The 26587-nt window shown below is 40.9% G+C and overlaps 1 long non-coding RNA gene across 1 annotated transcript; it reads right to left on the bottom strand.

The window, feature by feature from the left end:
* Positions 1-555: 555 nt before the first annotated feature.
* LOC118501165 lies at positions 556-25986 on the bottom strand. The gene is made up of 3 exons (XR_004903770.1): positions 25976-25986; positions 14335-14339; positions 556-650 (listed from the first exon to the last, which is right to left on the bottom strand). It is a non-coding gene; the product is annotated as an uncharacterized LOC118501165 (long non-coding RNA).
* Positions 25987-26587: the final 601 nt, after the last annotated feature.

Genomic DNA, 26587 nt, shown 5'->3' with positions numbered 1-26587 from the left:
GGTGTTGGTAGGATGCTCTGGTGAGAGGGTCTGCACCAGGTGGGAACAGGTGGTTAAGGGCTGTCTTAAGTTCACAGGTGGATCATGAGTGTCTATTATACCTTCCAAATGTGGTACATAAGATTTTTACTCTATTGCATGATAAAAGTAAATAAAAGGCCATCCTGAAGATCATGTGTAGGTTTCAGAACACAGTCTCTGGAGTTTGTGTGTGACCTTGAGCAAGCTGACCTCCTTACACCTTGACTGGGCATGTGAAGTGAGGAGAATGGCCGTGCCTCTCCGAGGATGATGAGACTCAGTAAAGTCCATGTGAGCAATGTAGCCCATAGGAAGTGCTCTGTAAGTGCTGGTTTTGATTCCCATCAAAAATCTTTCCTTGACTTCTGTCATTTGGGTAAACAAAAGTACCCAGTGATCCAAGAGTGAGAAAGGGAAGGAATAGAAGTGATGGTGTAAAAGGTGGTCTTGAAAATGAATGACAGTTGTCTCATGTTTTTCCTCCTCTTTTAGCACTAAGTTCATTGACTTGACTACAGAAAAACAAAACATGACATAAAATGTTCATGTAATTTAATGTTGTAGACCAAGTATTTCCATACCTAGTAAAATATGTAGGCTAGACTCCATGGACATTGAATTCAGTCAGCCTCTCACAAACCTATCGGAACCATAGTAGGTAGCAGCCAGTGCAGAACTTAGAAATATAGGGAAGGATCAGTATGTTGTATTTTACAAAAATTGAAGTCAAGTGCTATTAACAGAAAGGCTATAACACATTCCATGAAATTAACAGACAAGGAACTGTAAAAATAAAAATTATCATTATTAAATCATCTCACAACAATTATCGTCACCTTCTTTGCTGAAGAACTTGTGAGCTACAGAACTTTTTCTTAGTCTAAGCCTTTGGTTAAAACACAATAAACTCATCCCTAAAATTGAAAGAAATCTTTGACCACCAAGCTATAAAAACTACTCCAACATTGTGAGCAAAATCTTACCAAAGAATTTTTTCTAGCATTTCAGAGAAAATATAAATTACTACTGAGGTGCAAAATGTGATAAAATTGTTAAAAGAATTCACATATCGCCATTACTTTTTCTTCAACACAGACCATTAGCTTTTAAAACTAAATAATAAAATTAATGTTATGTCAAAAACAAAGGAGCCATAGGTAGCATTAAGTATTTTGTTAGAAGGCAAAGGTCATGATTTATGGAGTGCAGGCCTGTATTAACCATGTGTTTCTGATGCTTTGACATCTGGGGCCTTGCTGACTCGTGAGGGAGTGCCCCTCCCAGGGTTAGTCACTTCCTAGAGATGGCACCCCAGACTACTTCCTTTATTAGGCTTTCATACTCTGGGCCACCATCCATCTGCTCTAATCACCTCAAGGCTGGTTCCAGACAACTCAGGACTGCCCCAGAGCCCACTGAAATGATGTGCACAAGCCTTCTAAGCCTGCTTGCTCCGCCTATGTGTCCCGTGTCTACTCAGAACCCACATTAAAGGCTCGCACCTGAGTTTTCCATGTGCTCCCTCTTCCTCCTGACCAGCTCTGGTGCTTCCTCATGTGGCCCCACACGCGAGGTGTGTGCCTCCACTGTACAGAACATCTCTTCAGTGGCAATTGCGTCCTGATCTGTCGGCCACACCACACCTGAATAATACTGTAATAAAACCAGCATTTTAAACAAGTCCTCACCTTTCAGACAGGCACTGTTACTTCAATAAAATACAAAGATCATAATGTAACATTGCTATGTTAGTGCCTTTTGTTACTTGATTTTTAGTCATGAAGCATTTATCAAGGTGATAGACCAGACAAGTTCCTTCTAGGAAATTTTTTAAGGAAGGGAGGAGACCCTTTTGTTAAAGTGGTAAGCTTATATATTACTTTTCATAATTCACTGCTACTTAAACTTTGACAAAAGTTAGGGCCACTTTTGGTTTTTCTATGATTACTGTTCATGAGAACTCCAAATTCATTCCTTTTTCACTTTTCTAAGGCCTAATTGTACTTCTAAGCAAGATCAGAATCTCCCCAGGGGCCCAGCTTCACAGTGTGAGGTCTCCTTGTCCAGAAGGAAAGGTTCCTTCTTCCAAACTTCCTAAATAAGAGCACCATATACCCTCTCCACCGAGGACACCATCATTACTTTTGTGGAGCAAACTGTTTCCTTGCAGTGTCCCCACTATTAAGTTGAATTTCTCATAATTTCAGAATATTGCTTCTTGGAAGTGAGGGGAGAAAATGGTGGAGGGAAAATATTTTTTTCATAGTGGTATTTAATACATAAAGTAAAGGAAGCTGAGTATTTCATGTCAGTCAGTGGTTATATTAAATCGTAAGAGAACTCTCTTGCTTGCAGGTTGCAAAAGCCCAAAACTTGCATTATTTTTAAAATGAAAAAGGAATTTTCTTGGGTGAGCACCTAACCTGCAACTGGGAGTTGAACAGCCATCCTTGAGGAAGGCAGCAGCACCTTGGGTTTCAAGGATGAGGTGCTCCCAGCTCTCAGTGCCCTCTGCTTTCTTTCCTTTCATGCAGGCCTACTGCCTCCGCCCCCTGCCCTACAGAAAACACTCCACATCAACCCCACCTCACAACTTACTCCATTTCTCAGGGATCTTCCAAAGCATGGCAGGACCTCACTCCTTAGTCTGTCTTGAACTGGCTCTTGACAGCTGGGATCACATTGGATTCCAGAAGCTTCCATTGAAACCAGATGGCTGACCTTAAACACGCCAGCCACTATTACAGCTTGGCACCTCCTCTCCAGCTGGGCTGCCACCCACCTTCACTGTCCCTCTGTCCATGAACCTCAGACCCACTATGAGGCCTGGTCCCTCTGCACACCACCTCCTGCCTCCACCTCTGTGCATCCACAGCATGAGCTCTGTGCATCTGCTGCGATGCTCATTGTGAAGCAGCGTTATCAGCGTATTTTTTTCCTATCAGGCTATAAGCTCAACAGAGGCAGGAAGAATGTCCTGCTCATCTTTCTGCCCAAGGGACTGACACACAGCACAGGAATAAGCATTTGTTTAGGTAATTTAGAAGGTGGTGGTATGCCTGCCCATCTGCCTGATGCAGTCGGGACTCTTTTATCAGTCTGTACATACTGATAACTCCATGGGTCTAGTATAGGGGTTACAAAATGCAGTTTTTGACCATAAAACTTAGAGTCTAAATAGAGAAATATAACAAACACGGAAAACCATTAGAAGGCAATTAAGTCCAGCTGGAAAGTGACTGAGTGTGATAATGACTCAGAGCTGAGGGCACGACCTGGGCAAATGCAGCAACTTCACCTGTGAGTTTGGGCTTGGAGCCAAAACTTGGCCAGGAGAGCCTCCTGGCTCACATCTCACAGGGCTCTGAGTTTGGGAGGCCTGGCACATAATAGGTGATCAGGCAGGCATGACTGCCTTCACTGAGCCTCTGCTTTCTGGTCTGGAAAATGAAGACAATATCCCTACTTTGCAGAGTTCTGTGGATCACTTAGAAAATGTATGTGATACACCCAGCAGAATTTCTAAAAGGGATAAGTCCTTGGTAAATAGGTCTTACTAGTGTTGACCCACAAAGTCAAAACTGCTTGGGGGAAAAAGTGAATCCTGACCCACAGGTAGTGTTTAGAGAGGCACATTCATTTCATAGAGGCACATAATTTCACCTGCCCTCCTGTTTTATCAGGCCCTTTCATTCTGAGAAAAGCATCAGCCGGAAAACAATGCTAACTTGATATTTGTAATGCAGGAGCTCCAAACCGAGGGGCTACATTGTGTTCATGATATTCCAAAAAAAAAAAAAAAAAAAAAAAAAAAAAAAAAAAACACCTGGAGGACCAGCAGATGTGGATATGCTGTTTATTACTCAGGTTACAGGGGAGTGCCCCAGTGGCAGTGGATAGGGCAGGAGACTGCACCTAGCCTCTGGCCTTGGTGCTACTTACAGAACTGGAGAGGGGATAGCCACAGTAAAGGGAACAGCAGTGGCATGTGAAAATTCTACACTTCTGTGATAAAAACAGGAGCCTTGGGGCACAGGGGCCTTGAGAGGGCTGGGACATCCAGATACAGACTGTTCCCCTCATTCCTTATGGCTGCTGGCCAGTCAGCCATCTGTTCCCTGAGGTCACAGAAGGACCATGTCCTGAGTTACCTGACATTCCACACTGACATTGCTCCTCCACCTTACAATCTTCACATTAGGCCTCCTGGTCAGGGAGTCCCTGGGTGATGAGAGCATTGGCACATTGCATCCATATGCCACAAATACAGTACAGGCTACTCCTCCAGAGGAGCAGAATAAGGTGAAGGCCAAGGAGGACATGACTTATCTCACCTGACCAGACAACTCCTAAGAATTTGAGAGAGAAACTAGGACCCTGCCTGTGTGGGATATGGAAGTCTCTTCCTGCCTGATCTAAGGGAGACGAAGGAGTGGGATCTGAGGCTGGAACAGAGAGGTTGCTGGCTGATTCTTCCAGAGCAGGGTTAGGTGGAATCCCTGAAGGATCACCATCTTGATATGGAATTGTTATATACAATTCAACTATCTAGTCCAGGCAACAAGTCCATTCAGCCAAACCTCTGAGTCTCATTTCAGGAGGTGAAAATGCAGATGGGCTTCTAAAATGAGGCCTATGCTATGTAAACAAGCAACCAAATGTGAAAACAGAAAGGACGTAAAGGTTAATGAACACAGCAGATCATAAACTAGCTTCTGAGTCTGCAAGAATGTCAGATGAGAAGACTTCCAAATGCAGGTCTTTTGCTGAAATGATATTAAGCAGTGACAATCTGATAGATCCTCTTTGCACTTTAAATGTCTCTGGTGATATCATCAGGTGCTCAAGCAAATTCTGTATGGCAGATACTGCACCAGTACTTCTCATAATTCCAAATCAAAGGATGAAAGAAAAATAAAATTCTAGTTTGAAAGAAAACTAGAAAAATTCAGGATCCAGTCAAGTTAATAGTTAAATAAAATGTTACAGACATTCACCATGTTAAATGAATGTCTATTCACTTAAAGTAAATGTCTAATTTCCATAATTGTGTATAATAGCTTTTATTAAAAAAATATTTTCTCCTAAAATCACCCTCATTTTTATTAGAGCCAAATAAGACCAATTTATTTACTGTATTAAGTCCAGTTTTAGTTTGGCCTGATTATTTGCATAAACATAACAGGACTAGCAACAGATCATATAGGCTCTCTTATATCTACTTCACTGGAACATTACAAAGAATTCCTAGGTAGAGCTTTAGCCCCTGAAGTTCTTGAGGTCCTGAAAATGTCTTGAGGTTCCTTCCTTGACATCTTTCAGGAAAGCAACCTTTGCTCCTTACCTGGAAAGAGTGCCATGAACCACACGACCAAGCAAGGTACCCAGCCATTTCCCCAAGGGCTCTCATTGGTTTCAAAAGTCAATCTCGATTCCTTTAGGTTTTCTGGTGACTTCCAGAGTCCAGGCATGACTCTTTCAATCATGACATTCCAGACAAAGACTTGGTTAATAAAACCACAATCAGAAATTGGCTTTATGTGACATGTTATAAAGAAATCAAATTCTTACTGGATTCATTCAAACATATTGCCATGGAAAGAATAACACTTCATTAAGACTTTCTAAATTCCAGAGGGATCCAGTAGGGAGAAAAATACAAATGCTTCAAAATTGTTTATGAAAGTATAGTTTTAAGAGAAAAAAAGTTTTCTGTTTTTTAATTTAAATTATTTTATTGTTCAATTACAATTGTCCATATTTTCTCCCCACCCCTCCCCCTAACCCCCTCCAAACCCACCTCCATCCCTTGCTTCCCCCCCGCCCTTGGTTTTGTCCATGTGTCAAAAAAGGTTTTCTTATGTCTAGAAAACAAAATATTAAAAATTAGCAGTAGTTTTCAACAAAGAGTTATAAAAACCACAATTATCTTCAATTTACTATGTCCCATAATCAATTCCTGTTACCCTAATTATCTGCAAGCACCTCGAAAATCCACTTATTTTATAGAGCTCCAGCAATCTTTACTTAGTTCAAAGTAAAGATTTCACTTCACTTAGTATGATCTGAAAAATCCATTCGCAGAAATATGCAATCCAAAACAAGTCAGAGTCCTCTTCATGAACCCCTCCAAAGACATTGTGGTGGACTCCAGCCAGCAGAGTCTGCCTGTTGTGACTGAAAGAGAAAATAAATGCACAGGAGACAGCAATCCTGTGGAGAAAAAGGGGACGGCATGACTACTCTCTCAAGGGGAGAGTGCCTGTGAATGCCTTGGCTACTGTTTCAAGAGGAGAGAGCCTTGACCCTTGCATAGACAGGCTTTTATTGGTTTTCTCGGGTCTTACATCAGAGAAAGATTTATTATCTATTACATAGAATCTTGTTGTCTATATTTTAGGTACAATCAAGGAAATGAAAATAACATGCAGAGGGGAATGGCGATGAGCTGATTAGTTCTGTCCTTGGGAGAATTCACACAGGCTTTAGAAATTACCTTGAAGATAGACAACACATGTTTGCTGTTTTAGACCAGGGTGATGGAGTTTTAGCAAGAGCAAGCCATAACAGTCAGTATGCATTTTCTAGGCCTGATTCCTTTGGGAAAACTTGGTTTGAAGGTCTGGCTCCTGCCCACCACTTCGCTTCTGTAGGTTTTCCATGCAGAGCTGAGTCACATTTGCCAGAATGAAACAAACTGGTCCCCTACAGACATAATATATTGTTGCATATGTATTAGAGTAAACAATGGCTGTTTATAAATGACAAGGCCTAAAATGACATGGTTATAGACTTGATCATAATGCAATTGACATTGCAAAGGAATTTGCTTCTTTTGTATCCACAGTTTAAGATAACAATTAAAATTACAAGGGAAATTATATCAGAACTTTGCAGAATCTTGGAGATTTTTATATAATCTCTAGAACATCTACCTTAATAAAAATATGTGTATACAAATAAAATATACTTATCATTTTTTATTTGACAAAGATTCCCATGTACTTCAAGCATATTAAATAGATCTAATTAGTTCAAAATTTCTTCTTAATAAGGAGAAAGAACAAATCCTTGAGGTATTCCAGGGACCTACTGAAATACCTTAAAGCCATTTCTAGGTTAAGAAAAAGTTTCTGGACTTCTGGCCAAGATGCAGGCATAGGTGGATGCACTGTGCCTCCTCACACAACCAAGATAGGGACAACAACAATTTAGAAACAGAATAACAACCAGAACTGACAGAAAATCGATCTGAATGGAAGTCAGACAATCAAGAAGCTGAAATTGACCCATTCATCCAGACTGGTGGGAGGGGCAGAGTCTGGCAGCCATGAGAGGATCGCTGCACGGAGATCAGACAGTGTTGGGACTGGGCGCGTAAAGCATCTGGGGGCTTGTAAAGCATCCAGGGCATGCAAGACCGCAGCAGGTGGATAATGAGTGTGGGAGCAGCAGCTGGCACACCCCAGCCGAGGGGTGGCAACTGGCAGACCCAGCGAGGTGGTGACTGTGAAGCAAGGCACTGCTTGCAACTCAGGATCACAGTGCTGGGAAATAGAGCCTCGGGACACTGATTGAAAACACCTGTGGGGGTTGAAGCGCCGGGAGAGACTCCCTGCCTCACAGGAGAGGTCCTTGGAAAGTCCCATGGGGTGCACAAGCCCACCCACACAGGAATTGGCACCAGAGGGGCCCAGTTTGCTCAGGGGAAAGCTGCAGAAGGGACTGAGGTCTGACAGAGAGCAGAGCAAGTGTCATTGTTCCCTCTCGGACCCCGCCTCCACATACAACATCACAACCTAGCAACTGGGTTGCCCAGCCCTGGTGAACACCTAAGTCTCTGCCCCTCATACAGAACAGGCGAGACCAGACCAAAAGAGGGGGAAAAAAAAAGATGGCTCAAACAGAATTGAAAGCCCTAGATCCAGTACTTTTAAGCAACCGAGAGATAGCCAACCTATCAGATGCACAGTTCAAAGCACTGGTGATTAGGAAGCTCACAGAATTGGTTGATTTTAGTTGTAAATTAGATGAAAAAATGAAGGCTACAATAAGTGAAATGAAGAAAAATAAACAGGGAACCAACAGTGATGGGATGAAAGCTGGGTCTCACATCAATGGAGTGGACCAGAAGGAAGAAAAAAATATACAATCAGAAAAGAATGAAAAAAACAAGAATTCAAAAAATGAGAAGAGGCTTAGGAACATCCCGGACATCTTTAAATGATCCAACATCCGAATTATATGGGTACCAGAAGGAGAAGAGGAAGAGCAACAAGTGGAAAAGTTATGTGAACAAATAATAAAGGAGAACTTCCCCATTCTGGCAAAGAAAATAGACTTCCAGGAAGTCTAGGAAGCTCAGAGAGTCCCAAAGAAGTTCAACCCAAGGAGGAACATACCAAGGCACATCATAATTACATTAGCCAAGGTAAAAATGAAGGAGAGAATCCTAGAAGCAGCAAGAGATAAGGGGACAGTAACCTACAAAGGAGTTCCCATCAGACTGTCAGCTGATTTCTGAAAAGAGATCTTGCAGGCAAGAAGGGGCTAGAAAGAAGTATTCCAAGTCATGAAAGGCAAGGACCTACATCCCAGATTGCTCTATCCAGCAAAGTTTTCATTCAGAATGGAAGAGCAGATAAAGTGCTTCTCAGATAAAGTCAAGTTAAAGGAGTTCATCATCACCAAGCTCTTATTTTATGAAATGTTAAAGGGACTTATCTAAGAAAAAGAAGATAATGACAGCAAACTCACAATTATGAACAACCACACCTAAAACAAAAACAAATTAAGTAAACTAGAAACAGGAACAGGAACAGAAACACAGCTAGAACAGGAACAGAACCACAGAAATGGAGATCACATGGAGGGTTAGCAACAGGGGAGTGGGAGGAGGAGAGAGGGGGGAAGGTACAGAGAATAAGTAGCATAGATGGTAGGTAGAAAATAGACAGGGGGAGGGGCAAGAGTAGTATGGGAAATGTAGAAGCTAAAGAAGTTATAACACATGGACATGAACTAAAGGGGGGAATGTGGGTGGGAGAGGGTGTGCAGGGTGGAGGGGAATGAGGGGGGTAATGGGACAACTGTAATGGCTTAATCAATAAAATATATATTTTCAAAAATGCACTTAAGATGTGTCTATGTTTGACTTTTAAAATTTATGTGTACATAAATCTCTCTAGACAATGAAATAATTGATAATTTTTTACTTTCTTCTTTTATTTGTGGCTTTGAATTGCCTAAAACTCATTCATAACTTTTTATAACAGAGGAGAGAATACAGTGCTTTTGCTGTGAAAATAAGAGCATCCAGATTTCTCGTTATTAGTTTTCTGTTTAACCACAAGATGGAGCAGTTTACAACCGAATAAGCAACTAAATACTAAGAAAGGCAGAAGGGGGTGGGATTCCTGCCCCTTTCCTGAATTCAATCTAGGTGATTCATGTACATTATAATGCATCTTGAAAATATATGGTGTGTTGACTATACCTTTAAATCCATCTATTGGAGCAAATCTCTGAATTCCAATCTATTTTTTAATGTACATTTCAACTTATCGTCAATTATCTTCCACGTTAAATTGGTTCTTTTTAATCAAAGGTAAATTGTTTGAGAAGACTAGAAACCAAAGTCGTAATAACACCCTTACTTAGCAACAGCTTCTTGTAATGAAGGGAAATTCTTGCAAACAAAAGTACAGTATCCACTGCTTACATCTCAAGCTGCCCTGCCCCCAGTATAGAATGGATAACATGTGACTTCTTGTTGCCATTTCAGAATGGACACTTATATCAATGTTATGAACCCTAACAAGGAAAAAATTCCAAAATGCTCTAAATAAAATTATGGCAGGCCAGAGGGTGAAAGGAAGAGACAAGAGGGGTTAATCTGTTAACAACTGAAAGGCAAAACCAGCAAGACCGCTCACATCTCTGAGTGTATGCTAGAACTTTGAATCAGCGTTATGGAGGTTATTTGTGCAATTAACTAAAGAGAATACCCAGGTGCCACCAACCACCGGGTGCCTCCACATCTTGGTTACAAATGACCTTTCTGGACTGTTGGTCACAACCACTCCAAAGGAACAGATGCTTCTTCCTCACAGACCCTGCACCTATCCCCAAACTAGCACCCCTTCACCTTCTCCCACCCCTGTGTCTAAGCCCATGTAATTTCTTTCAAAATGGCTTACTTCTTTTGTCCCCAAACTGTTTCCTTAAAAGAATCCATCAGCTCCAGAAGTGAAGACATGTCTTCTCCATTAGTCCTGCTGCTGGGCCTTTGGCTGCACACCCCAGAACCTGCTCCTTCTCTGGTTGGCATATGGCTCAAAAAAAAAAAAACCTTTTTTTTTATTTTTCAGAAAAGATTTCAGCCGTGAGAGTATTTTGTTTGACAGCCATTAATAATCTCTCTAAATGTTATTATCTGAAAAAAGAGAATTCAACTCAAAATAGAACAAGACAAATATTAAGAGACAGACTCACAAACTGTACATTCAGGACCGTGTTCCAAGCTGAGACTTGGATGAGAAGGCTGTGGAGTCAAAAGAGGGTGTGCTGCTGGGCTCCACCCGGGCTGTGCCCAGGGAAGGAAAGCTGCAGGGACTGTGTGGAAGACATTGGCCAGGAGGAGGCGCCTGTTATTGTCAACACTCAATCTCCACATCAGATGGGAGGGGCTTCCAATGGAATCACTGTATTACATACAATCTATCTTAATGGACTTCAGTACCAAGGGAAAAATTCATCATGTTCTTTTTTACAGTAGGGCAATAATTAGTAACATATAAGCCTATGCGCTTGTTGTTCTAATCAGAATGGCAGTGTTAGGAATTGAAAGGAGTTTTACAAATGGAGAAAGAAAAAAGTTACTCATAATCTTACCATTCTTCCCAACCAATAGCTAGTATCATTTTTAGGAATTCTATTGTAGTATATTTTTATGGAAAAGCATGTTTCACAACATTATAATTAGAGTGTGTGTACAATTTTAAAATTGATTATGTACTATCATAATCAGTTTTCTGTGTAGCTATAAGGTTCATAATTATAATTTTAATGACCTTATAATATCCCATCCATTGAACATATGTTCCATAATTTACTTAACTCGTTTCCATACCATTAGCCACATGTGCATTTAAAAATAGTATTGTAAATAATGTACCACAAGCACATGGTATGTATGCGTGCTTTTTCATTCATTTATCCTGAAGGTAAATCCCCAGAACCAGCTTCACTAAATCGATATGCGTGAACTGTGACTTTATATCTATTGTCAAGTGACTTCCAAAAGCAATTTGCCATTTCCAAGGTATGAGTGTACCAGCTTCACTGTGTCTACATTAGCACAGAGCATTTTCACCTCAAAAAGCTCCAACTTCTCCACCGTCTCTGCCCAGTGGATGCAAGGCCATGCTTCTCAGCTCTTCTGTCTCAGGGTTTCCCTCCACTGAAGGCTCATGCTTCTTCCCTGCATCTCATTGCCACATTCCCTGACCTCCCAGGCCTGGTCCTGATGGCTGACCAGGTTGCCCTTGGCACCAGTTCCTTGTCCTTGGTGGTGAATGTATTCTGCATTCTCCAGTCACCCACCAAAGTCCCTGGGCCCCACGGGATGCTGCCTGTTCCCTCTCCTCCCAGTGTGCTTCTCCATACCCTGTCCCACGTACACTCTGCACCTCTCTGTCATGCCTCAGTGCGAGGCAATCTGACTCCTGCTTCTATGGAATGGCTCTTTGCAACATGCAAAAGTCAGTGGACATCTTTCAGGTGCCCCATGTCCCCTGGCTTTTTTAATCTATGAGGCATTTGACACCATCCTTCCAGAAACTTTCTCCTGCCTTGCTTCTCCTTCCATGTCCTCCTAATCTTCTGGTACTCCTCTCCAAATGTCTGCTGACTCTTCTTTGTTAACCCACCCCCAATCATTGCTGTTGCCCCAAATAGGAACACAGTGTTAAATGGCACATGGGGCAACACAATGAGGCTCATCCCTTCTCTCCATACTGTCATGTCAAAGGCTTTGTGGCTCCCCAGTCCCTTGGTTTCAGTTTCCACTTCCTTTCATTTCATACACCTGATCCATGGACAACCTAATGACTTCCCAATCTGTGCCTCAAACTGAATGGAACTGGACTGCCTATTGGACACTTCTATATGAATGTCCTACGGGCAACTCAGGTTCAGCAGGTGCCAAATAAAAGCATTATTTTCCCTTTAACCTTCTGGTTTACCCATGTTGTCCTAGTGAATGGCACCACTCTTCAATATCAAGTTCAAAAGCTGTCCATCACTTCACAGTTCTTCTCAGTCTTCACCTCTATGGTCACTCACTCTGTGGAGCTTATTTGCCCAACCCCTCCAATTTCTCCCCTCATGTTCATCCTTCACTGCTTCCTGAGTTCACCTCACAGCTCTTGTCAGCCCCTGCCTGGATTCTCCAGCTGCCCTGCGAATGGTCTCCATTGCATAGTTTGTCTCGCCCACTCTATAGTCAGAGGTAAAGGAGTGCAGTATGATTGGGTAGGCACTGCAGGCATATTTTCTGGGTTCAATTACACTCTATCTTCAGCTGTGTGTTCAACTTTGGGCAGGTTCTTTAACTGCTCTCCATTTGTTCATACATAAAATGGAGGCCATAAGAGCATCTACCTCAGAAGAGTAAGTATGAATGTGGGATGAGGATTACAAGAATCAATATAGGTCAAGTTCTTGGGACAGTACTGGCACTTATTAAGTACCCATTAAGTGTTACTTGTCATCATCATCACCATCATCGTCATCATCATTTTCTGCACTACTAGAGGATCTTTCTAAAGGAAAAAGCTGGTCTAACCAGGAGTCTACTCAAAACCATTCCATTCAGACAGATACTTTGTATGCCCATGTCCATATCAGTGTTATTCTTGATAGCTAAAATGTAAAAACAACCCAAGTGTCCATTGACAAAAGAGTGTACAAACAAAATGTGGTATATACATACAGTGGAATATTATTCAGGAAGGAAGGAAATTCTGATATTGCTACAACATGGATGAGCCTTGAGGACGTTATACTAAGTAAGCCAGTCACAAAAGACAAATACTGTATGATGCCACTTATATGAGGCACCTGGGGTAGTCAAATTCATAGAGTTAGAAAGTAGAATGGAGGTTGCCAGGGGCCGGGGGGAAGAGAATGGGGGGGTTAGTGCTTAATAGAGACACAGTTTCAGTTTGGGAAGATGAATAAGTTCCAGAGATGGATGGTGGTGTGGGTTGCATAACAATGTGAATGTGCTCAATGCCACTGAACATTACAAGTGAAAATAGCCAAAAGGGTAAATTTTATGTAATTTTTACCATAATGATAAAAGAACTTTCAGGTGTCTCCATTGCCTATACAGTTCCAACACCAAGGAATGTGGTTGATGCCCTCCAGGCTCTGAGGATCTATATCAGTTCATCTGTTCTGGCCTCTTCTCCTACCTCTCCCTGTGCTACAGCAACACAATACCATTGTGTTCTCTTGGGATATGAACTTAGACAACACTCAGCCTCTGCAAGGGGTTCAGACTCCTTGCCCTCCTTATCTATGAGAGTTGATTCACACCCACTTCCTGTACTTCTGGACTTCCACTGGACAAATCAAAACATATAATCCTGGAATATTAGAAATTATTCTACAGGTTTTTCAACATGGCAGCAAGTAGGTGGAAGCTATATTTACCCCCTCCTAGGACTAAACTGGATTTACAGCTAAATTAAGCAACAATCACCCTGAATAACCAACTGAAGTCTAACTGAAGTGGAGTCTTATAATCAAGGATTTACAAAAGAAGTCACATTGAGACTAGTAGAAAGGACAAAGTCGTGAAAAGAGCTGGCCCCACTCCCACAGTGGCAGCTGATGCTGGGGAGGGATATTTCAGCAGTGGGGGTTTCCCCCTAGAACTGTGGGTCCCAGAGCACCAGAGCCAGGAGGAAGTGCCCACATAATATCTGGTTATGAAAGTCAGGAGAGATTCTGCCCCTCAAGGAGAGATTGAGTTCCCTACAGATACAGACACCCTCTTAAAGGGCCAATGTACAAAATTTTGTTTGTAGTCACTCACCCTGGGCTCTGGTGGATAAGACTAGATTTGTAAGAGGAGAGTCTGGGATTTGTGGTTCTAGGAAGGGAGCTGAGGACACAGCTGCTAGGATCCCTGTGCTGAGGCCCTCTTCCATACTGTAGGTGCCATCTTTCTTGGGTGGCAAATGCCCCTCCAAGCAGCAGCAGCCTGGGGGAAAGCAATTTTCCCACCCTCTGGACCCCTCTCACCCCACCTTGCAAAGCTTAAGCCCTGATGAGGAGTCAGCTGCCTTGGCTTGGGTGTAGAGATCTGGGCAGACTCAGGGGCTGTCAGTGACTAAGTTGTCTGGCTTTGGGGTGGGGTCATTCCCCCTACTTTCCTGTGATCCTGACTGGTGCTTCCCCCTCATAGGAGATCTGATAGACCCATCTTCCTGGGTTCTGGCAGAACCAACATCTGGGCCTTAGATGCCCTACCTGCCTGACCCCTACTGGCTCCACCCTGCCAAAGTCAGGAAAAAATTCAGGGCAGAGTCCTCTGGCTCTGGGATGGGAAGCACACCCACCACATTCCCTGAAGCTTGACCAGCACTCCTCCTCATGGGAGATCCACTAGCCCTATCTACCCTACTACAGAGGTTCTTTTAGTGACTGAACCTAACAGGCAGTCAGCAGGTGGAGGTAGATCTTAGGGTGACTTGGAACTTTCTTTGACATGCTCCAGTGTCTGGAGCTGGAAAAAGCAAGCCTTGGTGCATAGCATGGTCTTCCCACAAGCACCCAAACCCAGCAGAGGCAGCCATAAACTGTGGACCACTTGTAGCTCCAAAAAGATTGTCAAGGGCTAGGCACAGACAGTATGACAGTGTCTGACATTGGTCTGCTCCAGGCTCCCTTCCAAGAGGCCCAGAACTAACACACCATGAGGCCAGCTTCAGAAAACATCAGAGAAGGATCCAATAAGCTTCACAAGGAGCATGTCCAAAGGGGGATCTTGGGAGGCACAAAACCCTGTTGAGGTGAATTCTACTTTATGTGGTCAGTAGCCTACACAGCAGCTTGCACGTTATACTTGGGGTTGAGCCTCACATTCAGCCAGCTTGAGGGTTGGTCCCATGCACAAATAGGTAAATGGCAATCAAGACTCAGTCACAACAAAAGGACCCACATCATCCACATAAGGGACATTCTAGCTAAAATGATCAAAGAGAATGTGCCACTACATCCCACAGGACATCTACTATGTAAAGCCACCCAACAAAGACTGGGAGTCATAACAGACCTACCTAATACATAGGAACAAACACAAAAAGGAAGGCAAAGTAGGAAGACAAATAAACAGGTCCTAGATAAAAGAACAGGAGGACTCTCCAGAAAAACAGCTAAATAAAGTGAAGGGAAGCAATTTATCAAATATGGAGTTCAAAGTAATGGTTATAAGGATGCTCAAAAAACTTAGTAAGAACTACAATAGTATGAAAAAGAACATAGAAACCATGAAAAAGAATCAGTCATAAATGAAGAATACAGTAACTGACATCAATAATACACTGGAATGAATAAACAGTAGGTTGGATGAGGCAGAAGATCAAACCAGTGATTTGGAAAACAAGGTAGAAAAATTAGAGCAGCAAAAAGAAGAAATTAAAAAGAATGAAGATAGTTCAAGGACCTTGGGGACAACATGAAGTGTATCAACATCCACACCATTGGAATAACAGAAGAAGAGAGAGTAAGGTATCAAGAACCTATTTGATGAAATAATGACCAAAAACTTTCCTAACCTGGTGTCAGTAAAAGACTCACAAGTTCAAGAAGCACAAAAAGTCCCAAACAAGATAAACCCAAAGAGGCCCACACCAACACACATTATAATTAAAATGCAAGAGTTAAAGGCAATAAGAGAATCTTATAAGCTACAAGAGAAAGACAGTTATCTACAAGGGAACTCATGTCAGACTGTCTGCTGATTTCTCAACAGAAACCTTTCAGGCCAGAATGGATTGTCATGAAATATTCAGAGTGATAAAAAGCAAGAACCTACAACCAGAACTGCTTTACCCAGCAAGGCTATCACTTAAAACTGAGGGAGAAACAAAGAGCTTCCTGGACAAGAAAAAGCTAAAGGAGATTCTTATCACAAAACCAGTATTATAAAAAATGTTAAAGGGCCTGCATTAAGAATGAGAAAAAGAAGGAAAAAAAGCACAGGAACGTAGTTAAAAGAATAAACAACAATAAGTATGTGCCTATCAATAATTACTTTAAATGTAAATGGCTTAAATGTTCTAATCAAAAGACACAGGGTAGTGAATAGACAAGGAAACAGGACCCACATATATGCTGTCTACAAGAGATCCATCTCAGAACAAAAAGATACACACAGACTAAAAAGTAAAGGATGGCCCTGACTGATGTGACTCAGTTGGTTGGGCATTGCTCCACAAAGCAAAAGGTTACTGGTTTGATTCCCAGTCAGGACACATGCCTGGGTTGTGGGTTCAGTCCCCAGCTGAGGCATGTACGAGAGACAACTGATCAATGTTTCTCTCATGTGGATGTTTTTCTCTCTCTCCTTCTCCCTCCCTTTGATGCAGACACCGGCCTGCAGTGTCCATGTCATTATGGATGAAATGAGACATTCACATAGACTATCAAGTCTGGTGGAGGAAAAGGGACAGCATGGCTTTTCTCTCAAGGGGAGCAAAAGCCATGGCCTCAGCCATGACAGGCCTTTATTGGGTTTCTTTGCCCATTACATGATGGTCCTCATTTACTATGCACAGGTTCACTTTAGGTGGTTACCTTTTACAGAAAACAAAGGAGCCAATGCTGCAAATCACATCACAGAAGAGGGATATTTGCCAATGAAAAGGCAAAAGTGGTTGAGCCAGTTACACTCAGCCTTGGAAGGGTTAACATGGATTTTAGGAAGTTATTCTGCAGTAAATGTTTGCCACTGGGGGCTGGGCCCATGCCACGCAGGATGGTCTACTACATCCCTTCCCCTTTCTCTGAAAAATAAATAAATAAAAATTTAAAAATTAAATAAAATAAAAAGAATAAAAAAATATTTTGTGCAAAAGGAAAGAAAAAAGCTGGGGTAACAATACTTATATCTCTCAAAACAGACTTTAAAACAAAGGTTATATAGTAAGTGACTAAGAAGGACACTACATAATGAAAAAGGGAACAATACAACAAGAGAACATAATCCTTATAAACATTTATGTACCCAATATAGTAGCATCAAAATATACAAAGAAAATCTTGATGGATATAAAAAGAAATTAACAGAAATTAAGAAGTTATACAGTCATAGTAGGGGATTTTAACACCCTACTGACATCATAGATAGATTTTTCAGACAGAAAATAAACAAAGAAATGGTGGCCTTAAATAACACACTAAATTAGAAGATTTAATTGATATCTTTAGGCATTTCATCCCAAGGCAGCACAATACATATTTTTTTCAGGCACACATGAAACATTTTCTTGGGTAGACCACATGTTAAAACACAAAACAAGTTTCAATAAATTTAAACAGATTTAATTACATCAACCATATTCTCTGATTTTAATGGTATGAAGCTAGAAATGAATCACAAGAAAAGTAATTGAAAACACCCAAAGACATGGAGGCTAAGTAACAGGTTACTAAACAATAAATGGATTAACAATGAAGTCAAGGAAGAAATCAAAAGATACCTTGAAACAAGTGAAAATGAGAACCCAAAAACCCAAAATCTATGGGACACAGTGAAAGCAGTCCTAAGAGGAAAATTCATAGCATTACAAGACTATATCAAGAAACAACAAAAAAATCTCAAATAAGAAATTTAACTTTATACATAAAGGAACTAGAAAAGGAACAACAAACAAGCCCAAAGTGAGTAGAAGAAAGGAAATAATAAAGATAGAGCTGAAAAAAATAAAAATAATACAAAGTGAATCCAAAGGCTGGCTGGTTCTTTGAAAAGATAAACAAGATTGACAAATCTGTAATCAGACTCATCAAGGAAAAAAGAAAAAGGCTATGACTCACACAGTTCAGTAAGCTGAATGCCAGCCTGTGAACCAAAAGGTTGCTGGTTCGACTCAAAGCCAGGGCACATGCCTAAGTTGTGGTCCAGGTCCCCAGTTAGGGGTATGTGAGAGGCAACCAATAGATGTTTGTCTCACACATCAATGTTTCCCTTCAATTATTTTTCCTTCTTTTCCCCTCTATCTAAGAAATAAAATAAATCTTTAAGAAAAGAAAAGAGAGAGAGGACCCAAATACATAAAATCAGAAATGAAAGAGTAGTGCCAACAAATTGGACAATCTGAATGAAATGGATAAATTTCTAGAAGCATACAATCTTCCAAAACTAAATCAGGAAGAATCAGAGATCTGAGTAGACAGATTACAACTAGTGAAATTGAAGCAATAATTTAAAAACTCTCAACAAATAAAAATCCTGGACTGAATGGCTTCACAGGTGAATTTTAATAAACATTTAGAAAAGAACTAACACCTCTCCTTCTCAAACTATTCCAAATAATTCAATAGGAAGAGCAACTTCCAAGCTCATTTTATGAGGCCAGTATTATCCTAATTCCAAAACCAGATAAAGACACTGAAAAAAAATAAAGAAAATTATAGGTCAATATCTCTTATGAATATAGATGCTAAAATACTCAACAAAAATATTAGCAAACTTGATCTAGCAATATATTAAAAAAGGTCATACACCATGACCAAGGGGGATTTATTCCAGGATGCAAGGTTGGTACAATATCCAGAAACCAATAAATGTGATTCAACACATAAACAAAATAAAGGATAACCACATGATTATATCAATAAATGCAGAAAAAAATGATAAAACCCAGCAACATTGATGTGCACAACTCTGAGCAAAGTGGAAATAGAGGGAACATACTTCTACATAATAAAGACTACTTATGACAAACCCACAGCCAACATCATACTCAATAGACAAAAATTAAAAGTATTTTCTTTAAGATAGGGAACAAGACATGGATGTCCATTTTCACCACTCTTATTCAACAGAGTATTTGAAGTCCTAGGCACAGCAATCAGACAAGAAGAAGAAATAAAAGGCATCCACATTGGTAAAGGAAGAAGTAAAACTGTCATTATTTTCAGATGACATGATCCACCAAAAAAAAAAACTACCAGAACTAATCACTGAATTCAGGAAAGTAGAAGGATACAAATTAAATATACAGAAATCAGTTGCATTTTTATACACCAGTATAGGCTATGAGAAAGGAAGACAAAGAAAACAATCCCATGTGTAATTATTTTTAAAATACCTAGGAATACATTTAACCAAGGATGTAAAAAACCAGTACTAGGACAATTATAAGCAACTGAAGAAAGAAGTTGAAGAAAATACAAATAAGTGGATGCACATACCATGTTCATGGATGGGAAGAATTTACATCATTAAAATGTCCATACTACCCAAAGCAATCTATAGATTCAATGCAATTCCTATCCAGATACCAATGGCATATTTCACAGAACTAGAGCAAATATTTCCAAAATTTATATGGAACCACAAAAGGCCCCCGCATAGCCACAGCAATCTTGAGAAAGAAGAACAAAGTTGGAGCCTGATACCAAATGTACTACAACACCATAATAATCAAGACAGTATGGTACTTATATAAAACAGACATATAGAGCAATAAAACAGAATAGAGATCTCAGAAATAAACCTACACCTTTATGATCAGTTAATATTTGACAAAGGAGAAAAGCATATACAATCAGGTAAAGATAATCTATTCAATAAGTGGGGTTGGAAAAATTGGACAGATATGACAGAAAAATGAAACTAGACCACCTACTTCCTCCACACACAAGAATAAATTCAAAATGGTTTAAAGACCTAAATGGCATACTCAAAACCATAAAAATCCTAGCAGGAAACATGGGTTTAAAATCTCGGACATTTCTTTTACCAATATTTTTTCTGATATATCTCTTCAGGCATGGGGAAAAAAAGAAAAAAATTAAAAATGGGACTACATCAAATTAAAAAGTCTTTGCACAACAACAGAAACCATCAATGAAATGAAATAAAAAGACAACCACTGAATGGCAGAACACATTTACCAATACATCTGACAGGGGCTTAATATCCAAAATTAATGAAGAACTAATAAAACTCAACACCAAAAATGCCTAAACAAACCATTAATAAGTGGGCAAAGGATATGGATAGACAATTCTCCAAAAAGGACATAGACATGGCAAACAGACATATGAAAACGTGCTTAACATCACTAACCATCAGAGAAATGCACATTAAAACCACAATGATATATCACCTCACACTTGTCAGAATGGCTATCATCAATAAATCCACAAATGAAAAGTGTTTGTGAGGATGTGGAGAAAAGGGAACCTTCATTCACTGTTGGTGGGAATGCAGACTAGTGCAACCACTGTGAAGAACAGTATGGACATATCACCCAAAATTTAAATCGCATGGGCCTGCCAACCAAAGGGTTGCTGGTTGAATTCCCAGTCAGTGCACATGCCTGCATTTCAGGCCAGGTTTTCAGTAGGGGGCATGTGAGAGGCAACCACACATTGATGTTTCTCTCCTCTTTCTCCTTCCCTTCCCCTCTCTTTAAAAATAAATAAATAAAATCATTTTTTAATTACAAATAGAACTGCTTTAGGACCCAGTGATTCCACTACTGGTAATATATCTAAAAAAATCTGAAACCCAATGCAAAAGACTATATGCACCCCTATGTTCATTGCAGCGTTATTTACAATAGCCATGATTTGCACATCTATGTTCATTGCAGTGTTATTTACAATAGCCATGATTTGGAAGCAGCCCAAGTGCTTATCAGTACATGAGTAGATAAAGAAGCTGTGGCACATTTATGTGATGGAAAACTACTCAGCCATATAAAAGAAGGAAATCTTACCTTTGTGGCAGCATGGTTGTACCTGAAGAGTATTATGCTAAGTGAAATAAGCCAGCCTAGAGAAAGACAAGTATCATATGATTTTACTTATGTGTGGAATCTAATAGGCAAAATAAACTAACAGAGTGGAGACAGACTCATAGATACAGAGAACAGACTAACAGCTGTCAAGGGGAGGTGGTTGGGTGCTAAGTGAGAAGTGTGATGGGATTAAACAAAGAACAAAAAGAAAGACTCATGGACACACAATGGTATGGTGACTGTCAGAGGGAAGGGGGAGGAAAGAGGTAGAAAAGATTAAAGAGGGGGACAAAAAAGAAGAGGGAAAAAAGAAAAGAACAAAACTCATAAGCACAGACAACAGACTGATAATTACCAGAGGGAAATATGAGGTGGGGGAAGGTAGAAGAGGGTAAAGGGGGAATAAATGGAGATGGAAGGAGACTTGACTATGGGTGGTGAACAAACAATAGACCATACAGATAATGTATTGTAGAAATGCACACCTGAAACCTAATTTTATTAAGAATGTCACCCCAATACATTCAATAAAAATTAAATAAATAAATAATTTTTAAAAGAAATTATTTTAGTTGAGCTTTCATTTACAGATGGGGAAATAGATCATCAACTTACCTGAGAACATGCAACAAGATGGTGATGCAGCCAAAATAAGAACTCAGGTTTCCTGCCTCCCAACACTGAAGTCCTTCAACAAACCTGGCATTCACAAAAAAGCAAGTTTTGGGTTGGTAACAAGGCCAGATAGTGACATACAGAGACCAGACAGGCCCTGGGAACCATAGCTCCCATGCCAACAGAGATCTTATTTGTAACATATGGCCACATTAGACAAACTTGTTCATTTAATCCTTTGTGTATCTATCCATCCTTCCGTCCACCCATCTACTGATCCACTCTTTCATTAAGGGGGAGGTGGTATAGCTGAGTCTAGATCTGAACTGCTTGGTCTGAATCCTGCCTCTGCCACCTATATGTATGATCATGAGCAGGTTATTTGCCACCCTGTGCCTCACTTTCCTTACCTGTAAAATAGGGTAACAATATTACTTTATAGGATGATTATAAGAAATAAATTAACACATATAAAATGCTTAGAACAGTGCCTGGCATATAGTAGATTGTTCAAGTCTTTGATTCAGCAATAAATTAAGAGAGAAATCCCTCCAAATAATGTGCATGCTGGTCAGTTGGAGCTCATCTCCCACCATTGTTGGCATCATGAACAGTAACCATAATGAACATGTCTGTATGTCAGGCAGAGAAGCCCAGGTTTCAGCTGGGAGGGCTTTGGAGGCACAGAGGGTTTCAGTTCATCTTAGTACCCATGTGTCTCTGAGCTTGAAATTAACTAAGATAAATGCATGTAATATTTCAAACAATATTTGGACATTATGCAAATATGATAGTTTAACAACATGAACATAAGTAAAATTTGAAGTTTATGAATTTTTCTAACAAGAAAGGCAAGAAATAAAGCCACATGGTAATTTCTGATGATCTATCTAATGATAAAAGCATGTCGTTGGGGAAGAAGTGTGTTCCTTTTGGCCAAGGTCGACAGAGCCTCTGCATTTTAACCAGAGGAATTTCTCTATACTTCTATCTCTCAAACATCATTTTAAGTGTTAGGAAATCTTCTCTGAATATTAATAAGTTAAACTGTTACAGGGTGCAGCCAAGAGGGGGAACCCAAATAGGGATTTGGAATGGGGCCCAGAACTCAGGGTGTCCAGGAAATGTTAGGATGTCCTCACCCCACTCCAAAGGTGTGAGTCGGAGGGAGGGACAAATGGAGCAGGGCCATTGAGAGCTGTTTTGCATAGCAACAGCTTTGCAGCTAACCTCTGATGTGGTCATTTAACATATCTATAACCTTTAACAGGTTGCATAGATATGTTAAATAGCTGTGGCCAGGCTCTGAGCCAGGGGAATGGAAGTAAATCCCCGCCCCCTCGCAAGACACAACTTGGTGGGGCAGGTTCCCCAAGTTACAGGGCCTGTGTGAGAGCTTGGAGATGATTGGCTCCATGACATGGGGCCACGCCTGCCCAGACTTACTATGGCAGCCCAATAAAGTTGGAATAATATGAGAGTGCTGGCAAGTGTAGCCAATTGTGGGAGGAGTTGGAAATGGGGCTGCAGAGAGGAAGATTGGCTCGGGGATTTAAACTGAGACACAGCAGCCATTGAAGAGAGAACTACTCGGTCTTTAGCAGAGTGGAGACTCCCTCGGCCCTGTGAGAGAGAATCACCATGCGGCTTTAGCAGAGAATTGCCACTCAGCTTTGGCGGAGTGGCAACCCCCCTCCTCACAGCCATTGCAGAGAGAGAAGCATGCAGCTGTGGCAATAGAAAGGAGAGAGCCACACGCTTCTGGCAGAGGGAGGACCTCAGCAGCCATTGAGGAGGGAGAATCATGTGGCTTTGCCAGAGTGGGGACCACCCTCTAGCTTTAGAAGGGGGAACTACCACTTGGCTTTAGCAGAGATCTTGGTGACACAGCTGATGGTGCTGGGAACCGAGGGATACCTAATGTTGGGAACAAGGAAATTAAGAACTAAATTTAACCTTAATAGACAAGAACCACATTGTAGCTAAAAGGAAATGATAAGGGAGACACAGGGCAGTTAAGCAAACATCCCGTGTCTAGCAGACGCTCTCCCCTAGGTAGGCTAGATAAGCAATGCTTTGTAGTTTTTAATGAGAAAATAGAAAACTAGCTAGCTAGAGCCAGGAGATGACTAGGTTAATGAACAAACATCCTGCCTTCCCGCCTTATGCAAGAATGCTTGGTTTGAAATTCCCGCACGCAGTCTTTGTAAGCGAATTGCTAACTGCCACGTCTGCTTCTATATAACGCTTGCTTGCCTGCCCCTATATAAGAACGTAGTTGTAAGCGCTCGGGGCGTCTCTCGTTTGCAGCTCCTTGCAGGCACTGTGTCACTGGACACTTTGAGAGTTCGCCCCTGCGCAGGTTAAACTTGGCCAATAAAGTAACATCTTTGATACCCTGAAAGTCTCCGATATTGGTTCTCGCATGTGCTGGATGCTACTCCTACCAGCCAAGACAGATTACTGGGAAGAACCAGGGGCTGCCTGAGCCATGGACTTCTATTTATTTTCCTGAGATAGGGTACCCCGGACTGGGCAAAGGGGGGAAAGAAGGACTGTGTGTTTGTGGGTGTTTTAAGGGACTTTGGGATTTTGATGAAGACATTAGGTCACTACTTTAAGTCTGTACAGCATTAAATAAACATTTCCTTTCCTTTTCACAAATCTCTGGCATTGAGAGATGTCTTTCCTATAAGGTGGAGGACATAATGAGCCTGGGGTTTCCTTTCAGTAATAGCATATTGCCCTCAGGCCCTCTTGGCCCATTGTGTTCTGTAACAAAATAAAAATCTTCCTTTCTTATGATACAAAACCTTTTTCTGATCTTTCTCTAATTTAGGTCATCTACAAAGCAGGAATTTCATAAAAGGCATTTTTAGCTACTAATTTTAATTTGTTATGTGTGTAGGGGGGGGTATTTTTGCAAGCACTGATGAATATGGCTAATTAAAAATATTTTACTTTAGTTTAAAATGTCTTTTACTCCAATTTGAGGTCAGGTAAATCTGCTGTGAGAACCATGTGCATGTTTCTGTGTGAACATGTCTTCATTTGTCTGGGACATGCCCAGAGTTCAATTGTTGGGTTGTGTGGTAGTTGTGGTGGAAATAAAGGCTGGGCCCTCACCATTGCAATCTAACAAAGAACTTAATACAGGAGCCTAAACACAAGGGAAATAGCCCATTAACACCTCTGGGTATTCACACCCTCCCCCAACAGTGCCCAAAGGAAGAAGCCCATAAAGGATATTCACCACCCCCCAAATCTGGCACCACCTTTACCCGTCAATCAATATGTAACTTCTTCACCCCCATCTGCCAACTATGTAAGTCCTCAGAACAGGAACTGGTGACTGCTTTCCTTCCCAGCCTTTGACCACCTTGCTTTCACCACCCTTACCCAGCTTTGTCCTGAACCTATGCCTCCCCATCCTCCACCTCAACAAGGCCTGTTCTGTTCCATGAGAATGTATCACTGATAAACCCTGCTTGCACACTAACAGATTTGCTGTTGTGTAATTCCTTATAGCATCAGCAAGAACCAGGTCTCAGTTGGTAACAGTTGTATGTTTGATTTTGTAGGAAATTGTCAAACTGTTTTCCAGAGAGGATAAATTGGCATATGTAGAGATAGTTTATTGTGGCTTTAGTTTGTGTTTCCCTAATGGCAAATGGTGTTGAACATCTTTTCCTGTGCTTATTTGCCATCTCTATACCCTCTTCTGTGAAATCACATCATGTCTCTATTCTTGTCTTTTGACCATTTTTTAAACTGGATTGAGTGCTTTTTAAGGTCGAGTGTTGAAAGTTCTATTCAACACTAACTGGAATAAAGATATATTCCTGTTACAAGTCCTTTATCAGATATATGGTTTGCTAATATTTTCTCCCACTCTGTAGCTTGTCTTTTTACCCTCTTAAAAAGATCTTTCACAGATAAAAAAGCTTTTCATTTCAATTAGGTCAAGTTTTCCTTATATGAATCTTGTTTTCAGTGTAAAGTCTAAGAACTCTTTTCCTAGCCCTAGGTCCCAAAGATATTTTTCCCCCTAAAAGTTTTATAACTTTATACTTACATTTTTTAGGTCTGTGATCCATTTTGAATTAATTTTGAAGGTGTGATGTTAAGTGAATGTTCATTTTTTTAGCTTGTGGTTGTCAAATTTCTCTAGCATCATTGGTTGAAAAAACAATCTTCGTCCCTTGAATCACTGTGTACATTCACAAAAGATTGAAACCGGAAAACCTGGTGTTCATACTGCCTGTCACCTACCAGACCCAATAAGCAGGGACAGGGATTGAATCTTTATGGGTACTTTATTCAGAAGGCTGGCGATCTGAGAGGACGGTAGGTATGGTACCCTTGCAGACCATCTTACAGTTCCTTTCAAGCTAGCCTTTTAATAACACAGATCAAAGCGGGTGAGAGGTTTTGAAATTCAGGGAAAATTAGATCTAAAAACTGCAGCATTCTCACCCCAGGTAGGTGGTTGTCAGTTTCTCCCTGGGACATAATGGCTCAGAAGTCTGCAGCTGTGTCCCAGACAGTGGTCTTTAGCTGTGTCCCAGGAGGTCGGCTATCTCTCCAGGGAGTCAGGGTAGGCCCTGCCCACAGTTCCTGAAACAATAGCTTTAACAGATGAATTACCTACTAGGCTTATTAACTATTTACTTTAAACTAAAACTTTCCAACTCTGGAGTTCCCTGTCAATGTGATGGGATGGGTCTGTATAGATGGTATTATAGTTTTAACTAAGCTGATGCTAACATTTCCAATCAGGCTGAGCCCTTCCAGGCAGTCACTTAGGATAATTCCTCAAACCCTGAATCCTGCTTGTGGACTTTTTCAGAGCCAGGACAACTGAGGAAAATCAGTTTCACTATTCATAGTGCAGTTTTGCTTTT

This window comes from Phyllostomus discolor, chromosome 6 (genome assembly GCF_004126475.2).
Source record: "Phyllostomus discolor isolate MPI-MPIP mPhyDis1 chromosome 6, mPhyDis1.pri.v3, whole genome shotgun sequence".
Lineage (NCBI taxonomy): Eukaryota > Metazoa > Chordata > Mammalia > Chiroptera > Phyllostomidae > Phyllostomus > Phyllostomus discolor.
This window is presented reverse-complemented; position numbering and strand designations above follow the sequence as displayed.